The 12,616-nt window shown below is 42.9% G+C and overlaps 1 long non-coding RNA gene across 1 annotated transcript; it reads right to left on the reverse strand.

Annotated features, from left to right (window-relative positions):
* Window positions 1-2,999: 2,999 nt before the first annotated feature.
* On the reverse strand, window positions 3,000-12,087 carry LOC118169281. The gene is made up of 3 exons (XR_004752000.1): window positions 11,985-12,087; window positions 6,293-6,390; window positions 3,000-3,107 (listed from the first exon to the last, which is right to left on the reverse strand). It is a non-coding gene; the product is annotated as an uncharacterized LOC118169281 (long non-coding RNA).
* Between the last annotated feature and the right edge of the window lie 529 nt (window positions 12,088-12,616).

Raw genomic sequence — 12,616 nt, forward strand, 5'->3', positions numbered from 1 at the left:
GTAGGGAAAAATAGCCCCCGTTGATGGAGGGGGGAAGGGGAATACTCTGCAAGTGCCTACAAGTTTTATGGTGTCCCCATAAACATGATGCACAACAGTAATAAAGGCAGACTAATGCGATATGAAAAGGACAGTTACAACAATACCAAGTGGTCAATCACACACCTGGGCTGACAATTTTATGACTGCAGTGGGTCATTATTACAACAGGACATTTTAGCTCCCACAAGATATTTCAAGGGGAAAAGATGACTACGGGACAAGGTACATTACAAACGCAGTAATTACATCCCACCGCTGTATTTCACCAAAAGGAAAAGACACCAACATATCATAAGCCAGAATGACACCCAGACCTTTGTTCTGAATCACAATAAGCCTTCTGACATAATTTTACAGGAGGCCTTTTGTTTCTCCTAATTCCCTGTCAAAAAAAAATCTGAGTCTACCTAATGAATGTACCTATGCAGAAAATGACACCTTCATTTGCCTGAAAGGAAGTGTTTTCCTGTGATTCTTTTCTTACAGATAATAATCTTTTGCATATGTACTCGGCTTAGACAACTCATTGCCCACTCACTAGTCTATTTATTATCCTCCCAATCCGTTACTCTCCATGACAGCACTTTCAATGTGAATAATAATAATAATAATAATAATAATAATAATAATAATAATAATAAAAAGAATTTCAACCGTAGGTGAGGAAACCCACAGTCCACATGAAGAGTTTCTACACTACTGGATCTCCAAAGTCTGGTCTTCTCAGAAAAGTCCATCCCTTCCTCCCTCCCACTCACCATCACGTTATTTTGGCTGAACTTTTCTGAAGCTTTCTGTGAAATAATATCAAGAAAAATAAAATTAAATTAAATTTAAATTTTAAAAAAAATGAAAAAAAAAGAATTCTGATTTTTCCAATTAATCCTCTGGATTTTGTCCTGATTCCACAGATATTCTCACAATATAAATTTATCCCAAGCCAGAGGACCATACATTTATTCACAGCTGCACAAATGGGAAGAAAAGGGTTGCAGTCTACTGACAAGCAACCCAGCTGACAGCACCTATAAACTTCCAGACATGAGACAACAATCCGCCCTCTGAACTAGCCATCTGTTGTTTCAGTCCCTGTCTGCATCATGACTTACAGTATTAGGAGCCACTGTACACTGTAGGAATGTTTCAGGTTTCTAAAGTCTGTACAGTTTGTTTCTGACATTATAAACTGTAAAAGGAGTACAAAGATAACAAAAGGAAAATAGTGACATCCTGGTAAAGTACATGTCCACACATTTCTGTTAGTGGGCCGTGTTTCCCCCACATGAAGCCATGTCTGGATGCCAAGTGTAATCTCACTGACCTCCATAACGAGTAGCTCAGAATTAGGCTTCACAGCCCACACATAACTGAAGCCAGAGTCCCAAACAAAGTGCCAGATCCCCGTAAAGTCAGCAACGGAGACGGGCTTTAGCTTGAAACAATGTAAAATAAATTATACCTAGGAAATGCCTCATTATCCTATGCCTGGTATGTCTGTGTTATCCATTGTAGCTACAAGAATGTGCCGTAGTAAAACTGATTCAAGGGATGACAACAAAATGCTCTGTTTTCAACCTTTTTAAAAAAATCCAGATAAAATGCCAGCAAACGTACCACCTTCAGCAATTTCTATTTGTTCTCCTGCTGTGGAATTTTTCTCATCGCAGCATGTAGATGAACTTACTTTCAAGTTTATTAACAAATGGCAGACAGTCTCTGTGAAAGCATCGACTGAAGCAACAACATGTATCTTTTAATTAAATGGTATATCATAAAGAAAAAGGCTGTTATCACTTTGCAAAAGTCAAAACATATTCCTGCAGGGCAAAAATCAGCCTCAGACTATACAAGATAACTGCTTTCAATTGGGTTTATGTCTCCAAGACAGTGAGACGAGCCTTCAATTAAAATTCTTTCAGAAAAGTCCCTGTGCTATCCCAGAGCATTTGCTGAAGGACTATCTCATGTCTTCCAGTCTAACAGGCGCAGTGGTGACTTCTTAATCATGCCTCTAGCATGTGCTAGCAATGAAACATGAGCAAATCCTAGAGCTGCTTTCATTTTATGCCTTAAGATGGCAGATCTTTCTTACCACAAAAACAACCACTTCAGCCCTACTCATGACTTTATACTAATGGGCAGCAAAATGCTTTCTCTTTTTCGCAAACAAACAAATTACTGAACATTATGTATACAGTGCCAGGAAAAAAAGAAGAGAGAGGGAATTCAGAGTGACTCAGATCTTACTGTAAAGCTGATAGAAGAACTCACATTTACTTGGCTGCAATTATTTATGAAAAGACTGGCACACATTCATTTCTCCAAGGAGCACTATGTACCTGTTAACTAAAAAGCATCTGATATGAAACATCACTGCAAGGAAAAGGAGACAGCCATAGCTGTCGTCATCTCATCCTTTTCCTACATTGAACAGATTAAATTAGTTATACCTAATTTGCAGCGCTTTATCTTGAGCAATCAACTCCAATAGATGAGGCCAGCAGGCCCTTTATTTGGACTTCTTTGTTCCACGCTGGCAAAGCAAAACATTCATAAACCCAACTTAAGCACCAGTGGCTGCTTTATGCTGCCCAAGTGATAAAAATCACTTAGAGCTTATCAGTCACTATGCACCTCAATTTATTAGAGGGCACTTTATTCTAGTTGCTAACATAAATGACTGGAAAAAAGAAATCTTTAGCTTATTTCCTGCTGCATATCTGCTTCCTCACTTAAATTACTTTGTTCACATGTTGCAAAGTTTATTTCTAGATTTATATCCAGCTGAGAAGCTTTAAGAAATCTTTGTGGGAAAACCGCATTAAACTGGATATAGGCAAGATGGTGATTTATCTTTTATTACACAAAGATTTTACTCTGTAATAACTCTGAATATGACCTTTATGTTATAGCCATCACATCGGAGTAAGACCGCCAGATTGTGAACTCACCTTGAAAATGAGCCGAGTGATGGTTTGCTCGAGCCTCTTGCTAAGAGGTACCGCAGAGTGGAGTAGTTATGGGTCAGCCAGCAGGGCCTGGCGACGCTGAGCGACTCATCCCTCCTGAAAGCAACAGTTGTCCTCGCAGAGGCTGAACAGCACCCTACCAGAAAGGATCTCACAGCAGCAAAGACTCTAGAGATATACAAGCCTTAGGACAAAGCATGATTTCCATCGAGATGTGGCCTCAGAGACCCACCACCTGAAAACATGTGGGTTATGGGACCTGTTCTGGAAGGGTACAAGAATGCCACTAATGGGAAATACCATTCCACCAGTTACTACTCCAAAATGGCTCAAAAATACACTGGGTTCAGATTTCAATTCAGAGAAACTAACTAGCAACTCTCCCAGCAAGAAGACGAAGCCACTATGCAAGAGAAGATGGTTCTGTACTGATGAAAAGGGAAGCACTGCTGTCACCTCCATTGCTATGTGCCTGGGAGGCCATCGTGCAAAATTTCTAACTGGAGACAGCTGAGGAATTAACTCATTTAAGTTCTATTTAGAGCTGTTGGGCCAAGAAACTTTTGCAAAATCCAACAATTATCGTTAACTAGAAAAAAAAAAAAAAAAAAAAAAAAAAACTCCACTTTTCAATTGTAAATTTATGAATTAACTTCATAATCTGAAATAAATCCATTTTGTTACGGAGTTTTGAATACACGTATTTTTAACAAAACATTAGCAAAGGCTTATTTCTGCATATTGTCCCTGTCAAAGCTGCATTCACCTATGAACTGGAGCTACTGTTACCCAAAAGTTCAGGAACCTTCAAATATCGTCCAAACAAGTATTTTTCGTTATGAAATGGAAAACACAAACATGAAATTTCATCAATGTTTATATTTACTTGGGAATTTTCCACCTCAATTACTCGGGCAAATTAAGATATTTTTCTCACATTCAAGAGATCTGCCCTGACACAAATAACATTATAAATATGTATAAAGCCATGAGCTACAAAACATGCAAATATCATTCTAAAACGGGGTTTGCGCTTGGAAGCTCAGAATACTGGCTCTTTTCTTCTAGTTCTTCAGAAAATCATCGTTTAGAAGTCAATCAGGAGCTATATTCATGGAAAAGAGTTGAACATGCAAACAGCTATGCTGCTTGCTGCAACATTACTGCAATAGATTGCTGCAAAAATACCAGCATTTAGCCTGTTGCACAGCCACTATAAACAGGGAAAATAAAATATATAGCTTTGAATAACTACGACACCTTTCATATATTTTTCAGATCACAAACATCCAGACCTTTTTTTAAAACGAGATCAATAAAGCTGGATTCTCAAACATCTTCTCTCTCTTTCATAGCTAAAAGTATGTCTCAAATATGAAGCGGGCTGAAAATAAACTGAGACAAATCAATATGGGTGCCCCTAGAGCATAGACAATTTCTCTGAGAGGCAGTTGCCGCAGAGAAAGGCAGCGGGGCCTGTAGGAAAGGCAGAGCAATCCTGGGAGAAGGTTTTAGCGTCAGCAAGGTGGAAAAGATACAGATTCACTATCTCCATTTCACACTTTTTCCCAGCAGAGCACTGGTGCAAATTAAATCTGTGCTTTTTGCCGCAATGGGAAACGATCAAAGTAATTTAGTAGAAGAAATCCCCCCCAAATTCCTTTCGGATGTGAACCCCAGAGAGATGAACCTCACTCGTTTCTTGCAGAAGCAAAATGCAAACTCCTGCCTAATCACTACAGGCATTACAAATGTGGCAAAAGCGACTGCTTTGTGAAATGAAAAGCACCGGCAAAGCACCAGGCAGAAGCAGCATCCAGCTCGTTAAAATCTCTTCTCGCCACTCCCCAGCACACCAGCTTCTCAACCCTCAGCATTTACTGGGCTCTTTTCAGACAGGGCTTTCTCCTACAGAAGCTTTCAGTGGGTTTCTAGGAGAAGAACTGAACGGCTAAATCACAAAAGGGCCTTAAAACGTGGATAACGGCGTAACTGTCTTCTGCCTCAGAGTGCCTGACGATCGCAAGCACACATGAACACTTCTGCTTAGGTGGATTTACGACACGAGCGACTTGGGGGGCTCCAACTGCAGGCCTTGTCAGTGCCACCAGACAGGTGCAGTGCTGTCCAGCCCCCTCTGAGGTTACATTTTCGACAGGTTTGAGAACTTGAAGGGCAGCCTCCATTATGTGACAACATTACGATCCCCGGAGAAAAGACAGTGCAAGACTTTTTAAGTCCAGCCACACTGTAACAGGACGTGGACAATGCGAGCATCCAGGCCTTCCTCATTTTTCGTGCCACATCTCAAGCAGTGGCACAGGGAGGTTTGGAGCAGCAGCTCTCCACCACAGGTTGGTCACTCAGAGCTGACATTGCGGGTCACTCTTATACCTACTCAGCGCTGATCCACGCCCTATCACTGGGCAGCAAACTACATATCCATCGATCTATATCCAATTACTGCACCTCCTGCATTTATCGACGGCTTTCGGGAGGCGAGCAGAGCAGTAAGCACCCAAAGGCAGCCACCAGCTGCCTGCCACTTATCAAACAAGCTCCGAGCATCCCCAGTGACGTGCCAGCGCAGCTCCACCTTCACAGTGCGGAGGGGTTTTGGAAGGCTAACCGGGGAGGTGAGACACAATTAGGCACGTTATTCCCCTCTGCAGCATCAGTCTGCTTTCTAGGAGCCTGAAAACACCAGTCAGCAGAGCAGAGCTTTTTACTGGTGCTATCACATTAATTGCCAAATTATTTATTTATATGAGGCATAACAAGCACAGACAAAAAGCTTAAGAGAAGACACGGATATTTTGCAAATGGGAGGTTCTCAACAGCCAGACACTGTTGAGGCCAGTATGAATGGTATTTCCTGCTTTTTGGTTTTGATTTTTTTCCCTTTTCATTTCTAGTTAATGTTATTATGTGGTCGTTTGAGAGGGGGTGCAATTGCAGGGAAGAAGGTTACCTTTACTCCACAGTAATGGGGATACAAGAGAGACCCAGGGCTGCTTAATTTCTGCATGCCTCCTGGCACAGCCTGCTCGTGCATTTCTGAGGGGACTGCACTTCTGAGTAACACGCAGTCACCTTTTCCCAAATTGGTCTCTATGTGAATTGAACACAACGGCAAATATTGGTCGTAAATAAACAAGGAACTGAGAAAAATACCCGGAAGAATGTCATTACTGTGGTTATTCAGTAAAGGCTTTGTGACACATCTGGTTGTGGCCACTTTTTTGCTTTCTTTTTTTCCCACCCTCTTCCTTCCCACTCACTGCTTTTGTGAGCAGAGACATTCTCAGTAGGGATTTGAAGGAGGCAGGGTGGTTCACTGCACGCTTGCAGAAGGGTGCCCACACGCAGAAGGTAACTCCTGGTGAGACAGGAAAAGAGGGATACGGGGAAAAGATGAAAGAAAGAGTAGAGAATGCCACTGGTACAAGGCACGGGAACTGACATGGGCAAGCAGAACAAGCAATGACGATAATGAATTGCAAGCATTAAAACTTTGATGCCAGTCCCTTGATTAAAGAATAGCTTAGCTTGGTTAATAACAAAGAAAAACAGAGGTGAAATAGCTGAGAAAGGAAATGATTGGACAGCAGTTAAGAAATGTGACTGAAGAATGTAGATGTAAGTATTTTATTCAGCATATTCAGCAGGGAGCAATTTGGTTCCACGCTGACTTCCACGCTGTACCACTGAATAAAAAATGCCCACTTTTGTCACCTATCACTGCACAGTTGTGTCCCAACAGCTGAACTCTTCACATCCCCAGCAACAGGGTCACATCCTGTCCATTGGCTGGGAGTGCTCGGCCATGCCAACTGCAGAGAGCAAAACTAAGGGACTGCCTCTGCTCATGTTTTAACAGTACAGGTGGCTGCAAGCCCAGACACTGTTTAATTTCCCAAGCAACCCAGATGTGAGAGAAGAAGAAACACCAGGGATGAAGACAAATGTGATCATCTGCCTCAGTGGTGAACACAGAAGTGGTGACATAAAACAACACGGACAAGGACATAACAGAGCGTGGGAGGTGAGACCATGAACTCAGATTTGGGAAGAGCAAACCTGGAACAAAACTAAGCACATGCACAGACTGCCCAGAGTAAATGCTTGCCTAAACATCCTTCAGAGTCTCCACACCCTCACAATATTTTGACAATCAGGGGCTAAGACTTAAAACCCAGGGCACAGGATGGGAGGTGCAGGGCAGTCCCTGTGGCCGAGGGGCAGCCTTTCTCTCTGGCAACACAAATGGCGCGGGGGAGCCAGCCCCAGAAAAGGGCCCCTCAGCCCCCCAACCCTCCTCCTTGTCCACGGGAGGGCATCTTCCAGGCCGCTCCCAGCACAGCCGCCTTTGGCCACGCGTGGGCCCCTCCATCACAGAGGCTTGCTGAGGTCACAGTGGCCACCACTGCCCCGCCTTTGCTGCGGGCCCTATAAAACAGGCCCCCTGCAGCTGGCCCACCACTCGCTGAGCATCTCGGCCCTCTGAGTGCCGGTGGCGTGGGACCGAGGCGTGGCACTGGACGACCCCCTGGTTCGGCACCCTGGCCTGAGAACATCCCGGCCGGAAGGCATCCCGTTTGGGCAGTCCCGGGCAAGGACTGGCTTAGCCTTCTGCCCAACACGTGGAGCCCATGGAGCTGGATCCCCCAGCTGTGGAGGAGCGGATGGAAGTGGATCCACCTCTGCCGGGACAGGCCTGGGACTCCTGCGGCACGTCTTTGTGCTCTGCCATCCGAGAGCGCCACCAGCATCGCAGGAGTGCCCGGCGAGCCCCCTGCTCGTTGCTCAGGCTCCATCGCAAGCGTTAGCTTGGAGCCACCAAACACCACGGACATCCCGTGCCTGCAAGATGTCCCGGCAATAAACAGCTCTTGTTGATTCTCAGGGGCTGTGGGAGTGCTGCTTTTTGGGGGAAATGGGCTAAAGCTGCACCAGGGGAGGTTTAGGTTGGATATTAGGAAGAACTTCTTTACCGAAAGGGTTGTTAGGCATTGGAATGGGCTGCCCAGGGAAGTGGCTGAGTCACCATCCCTGGAGGTCTTGAGAAGACGTTTAGATGTAGAGCTTAGGGATCTGGTTTAGTGGAGGACTTGTTAGCGTTAGGTCAGAGGTTGGGCTAGGTGATCTTGGAGGTCTCTTCCAACCTAGGTGATTCTGTGATCTGACAGTCAAACTCCTAACAGGATCAGCAAAAACAGATGACTTGAAAACTCATGTAACTGTTAGAGATTTGTTTTCTTCCTAGCAAGGATACACTGCACAGGCTTTTACAAGCAGTAGACCAGTAATATTGCTAGCTTCTGGTATTTTTAATATTTTACTGTTTCATTGGCAGCAGAAAGTAAAAAATGGATTCTGCAAATTTTGCACTTTTTTGCACTTTTTGCTGTTTCCCTCAAGATCCAGGCTTTGATATAAAACAAAAAATCCTTGTGTTTATATGTATTTACATTACAAAGACCCTCCACAGTAAAAAGCACTGCCCTTTTTTTTGTTTTGTTTTTATACTTAGTCATACAGATACCTGCCTCAAGCCAATTAAAAACAAAGTAATAGCAAAAGAAGGAATAGCATTCCCCCCATCTGCTCACCTCAATGGTGTCTTAATTTCAAAGATTAGTAGACATTCTTTAAAGGATATCATATTGAAACTTGGATTAATCTGTTAGAGGGTCACCTTCACTATGGAAAAAGCTTTAATTTCTACCATGGAAGAGAAAAATATGGACCAACCAATACAGTTGCCTCTGACAAAGTGTGGTTGAACTACTTAATTCGTAATTCAGGCACATACGCGCATTAACAACAGTAATTAATTATACATTCCAACACCTAGCATAAAATACCATCAGTTCTTTGTTTCCTAGGGACCAACTGGAAATAAAAATGAATAAATAAATAAATAAACTGAGCTCAAGAAAAGTCTTTTACAAACACTACAGACAGGGTATGTACTTAATTGTGCATGGCTAGATTCATTTGGCCTCTGCATCATTTTGTATAGTATTAATCACAGTGGATCATGTATTAAATGAGTTACCATGATAAAAATCAGGCTGAAAAAAGGACTTACTCTTCCCTTAAAAAGTTTGGCTGTAAATAAGCGATGCAGCAGGAACTTGCAGTGCTGACTATGACTACACTGACTATGCCTGTACATAGCTAAACCTCTGCCATATTTTCTGTGCTTTAAGCTTCCCTAATCCAGGGTGTTTAAGGAATTAAGATGTTTGCTTCCATTTCTCTTCTCAAGTGTCTTCAACTTTGCCAGCACAGTAAAATGCAAATGTACACGTCTGGAAAGGAATGGACAGGTTTTGAAAGAGAACACAGCTGAAATCACAGCAAAAAAAGGCTGCCATTAACTCACAGGTGGGCTAAGCCTGCTCCCTAATGGGAATCCAAGGTCCTTTAATGCTAACAGCTCAGGAAGAGCTCTGACTATTTCCCATCTCTGAATTAAAAGGCAGATTTGCGAGATTCAGACAAGCAGCAGGCAACTCTGAAGTCCTATAGTCAATAGCTCAATTGAATAAACCTCTACTGGGCAACACGTATTGTTTCTGCCAAAGAATGGGTTTTTAAAAGCTGTCTGTACCAAATGCTCCTGAAGCTCACCCAGCACGCTGTTTCAATCAACTGAGGAAACTCTTATTGTAAGAAGCACACCTATGCAACATGATTTTGCTCAGCTTGTGCTTCCACAAAGCAACTGGTTCTGCTTCTTAATATAGTTAGGATACATCTTATGCTTCTTACACATTATTATGAAAGCATAATTTCCACCCTTTTCAAGTGATATACAGCTGGATTCCTCACCATAGGCTACCTACCTGAACATACCCTTGAGGACAAAAACATCCTCACCAAAAAGAAATGTAAAAAAAAAAAAAAAGAAACTATCAAAATCAACCGCACATTAAATCACCACGTTGTTTGTTTCTATGTTAAAGAGACAGGCGTTTTTATCAAGCTCCAACTAGCAATGATCAGAAGTCTCTTTCCTCAGTCCAGAAGGGAAGTGCCAAGACACCACACTATGCCCCAGCTGAGTTTTCAGGCTTTTTTTCCAAACTGACCCACCACATTTTGAAAGGTTAGATCCAAGAACTGTGCGAAGTCTTATAAAATATCCGGCTCTGAGTTGTGCACAAATGAGAGAGTAAGAGGACGGCATAAAGTCGCTTTGCTCTATAACCATGTGTGACATGGAGTCTCACCATTGTAATACACTTGGCTACAAAAGCAATTTCAATAACAGGAGAAGGAATACGAAACGATAAGAAAAAAGGAGTCTTTCCTGCTTTTAGCACTTAGAAATCTAGAAAAGTAGAAGAGGGAAAGAGACAAATGCACATCCATACTGCCCAAGCACAAGATTTGCCAGCAAACCAGCACAACTTTTAAAGGTCCTCTGAGCTTATGCTGGTCCCTTTCTGGGAAAAAGAGTTTTCAGCCCCAGATGTTAAAGTTTCTTTCTCTACTCCAGCAAGTTTTCTCCCTGGAGACTTTATCCCAGTAACTCTTATGCAAACACAGTCACAAATGCAGTAGTGTTAAGCTTTGAAGGTGAAAATGTGAAAGTATTATAATAATATTTTAAAAATATTCTTACTTCTTTCCTTAGTACCTGCATTTTCAATTGACATCTAAAAACATAGAGTTTTCGGTGCGTGGGTAACCTTTGCCTTTTTCAAAGTGTACTGCAAAACACTTACTTCATGATTTAAATGAAAAGAACAAAACCAACCAACCAAACAAAAAACAACAATAAAAACCCAGCTATTATGTTACACCTCTACACCCTGGTGGTAGATTATTTGAAATAGCTTCCAGTCCATCCAATCAATTAGCGAATTGAATAACCCCCAAAAGTTGAAGCCACAAGCACAAGCTAAGTGTTACAGCTCATCTCTACTTGGAAGGAAAATACAGATGATTAACGGAGAATTCAGCACAAGCAGTTCTATAGGAAGTGCTGTAACACAAGTCTCTTATTTTCCGGATTTTAAAGGCATCTTCTGGAAAACTTCTTATTGCTGTCCAAAACCCTGTACTTTTTATTTTTACAAAATGATATAATTGGAATCATATACTTGTACCACAGACACCATTTCACTTTTACAATACAACAAGGCAAAACTGATGGGTATTGATCTTTCCATCCAACTCCACTAAAGTAGAGCTCCTTATACTGTGTAATTTCACTTGTGATTGTGTTACTGTATCACAGAGATAATATTTTACTTATTCAGTGGCATTAACAATAACTTTAGTGATAGGGAGTGCTGTGTTCACATTGTTAATATGGGACTGAGATCCAGCAGTTCTATACCAAAAAAAATTCTACTTGTTTCATTGTAACTGCTAAATACCTTCTAAATTACCTGTCTCTTACCTAACTAGGCTTCAAAGTATTAGCTCAAGAATCAGATTTTTCCAAGAACCTTAATTCTTCTGCCCAGTAAAATACTTTCTATTCTTTTGAATAATGGAAAAGAAATCCCCACGATATACCTGTGCAACCACTCAGTCATAGCCTGAACAGCTCACATAAGCACAAGCTGTAACATGGATGGCAAAGCACCAGGAGACAAAATAATACAGGAGACAAAAAAATAAGTGGCCCATGTTGGTATTATAGCTAGAACCAAAGGTATCCTTTAAGAGCACAATGTAAATAGCAGCAAAGGAACTTGCAGTGGGATAGAAAAACCTTCCAGAGATGCTGGAAAAGGCTATTTGCCCTCAGCTTTCACCAAGCTGCTTGCTGGGAAACCCCATGGAAACTATCTGGGGAGCAGGAAGGCTTTGTCAGACAAGACTAGGACATGGTCCCAGTCTTCACAGCCGGGATGGTCAGTGCCGCATTGGCACAGTAGAGACCAGGAGCTGTGATGTGATAGAGAGAAAAAGGAATTGTTCGCGTCAGCACCTTGAGCAGGAACATACCTGTGGTCATTCCACACTTCATCGGTCAGCATTTATTTCATCCTGTAGGTGCCCCACAGCCTTTGAAGATGAATTTTCTCTCTTCAGACACAAACTTCCTCCTGTTAAGAAAAACAACTTGCATGAACACCGTGCAGATTTATTCCTCTTTTTCTGAGCTTGCCCACATGGTGGATTGCCCTTGGCCTGCACCCTGCTGCCCCTCACTGCCGCCCCTTCCCCTCCCACCTCTCCCTGCCCCACTGCAGTCTCTGGGGGCTGCAGGGGGCTCTGCCCGGTGCCTGGAGCACCCCCACATGCCCCTCGGGGCCCACAGGGCTGCTCCCCATGATTTTTACCTCAGAACACCCTTCCCCAGAGCTTTTTTTTTGCTCCTCTGCCCGTTTCCACAGAGGCACCACCAGGACCAGGCCCTGTGGTGGAACCTTCTGGAACTCACCAGGCAGTGCTGCATTCTCCTCACAGAACCCCTTAGGCGGCTCCCTGAGGCAATATTTCTCAGTAACATCCCCTTACTTCTTGCCAGGGTGCTTTTGTTCACTATTGAGGATTCACCATGCCGTATGTGGAGGAAAAGTGCCCCTAAATTCCACATAGGCCTCCTCTGGTCGCACCGAAGCTGGTGAGAGCCT

This window comes from Oxyura jamaicensis, chromosome 6 (genome assembly GCF_011077185.1).
Source record: "Oxyura jamaicensis isolate SHBP4307 breed ruddy duck chromosome 6, BPBGC_Ojam_1.0, whole genome shotgun sequence".
Classification (NCBI taxonomy): Eukaryota; Metazoa; Chordata; class Aves; order Anseriformes; family Anatidae; genus Oxyura; species Oxyura jamaicensis.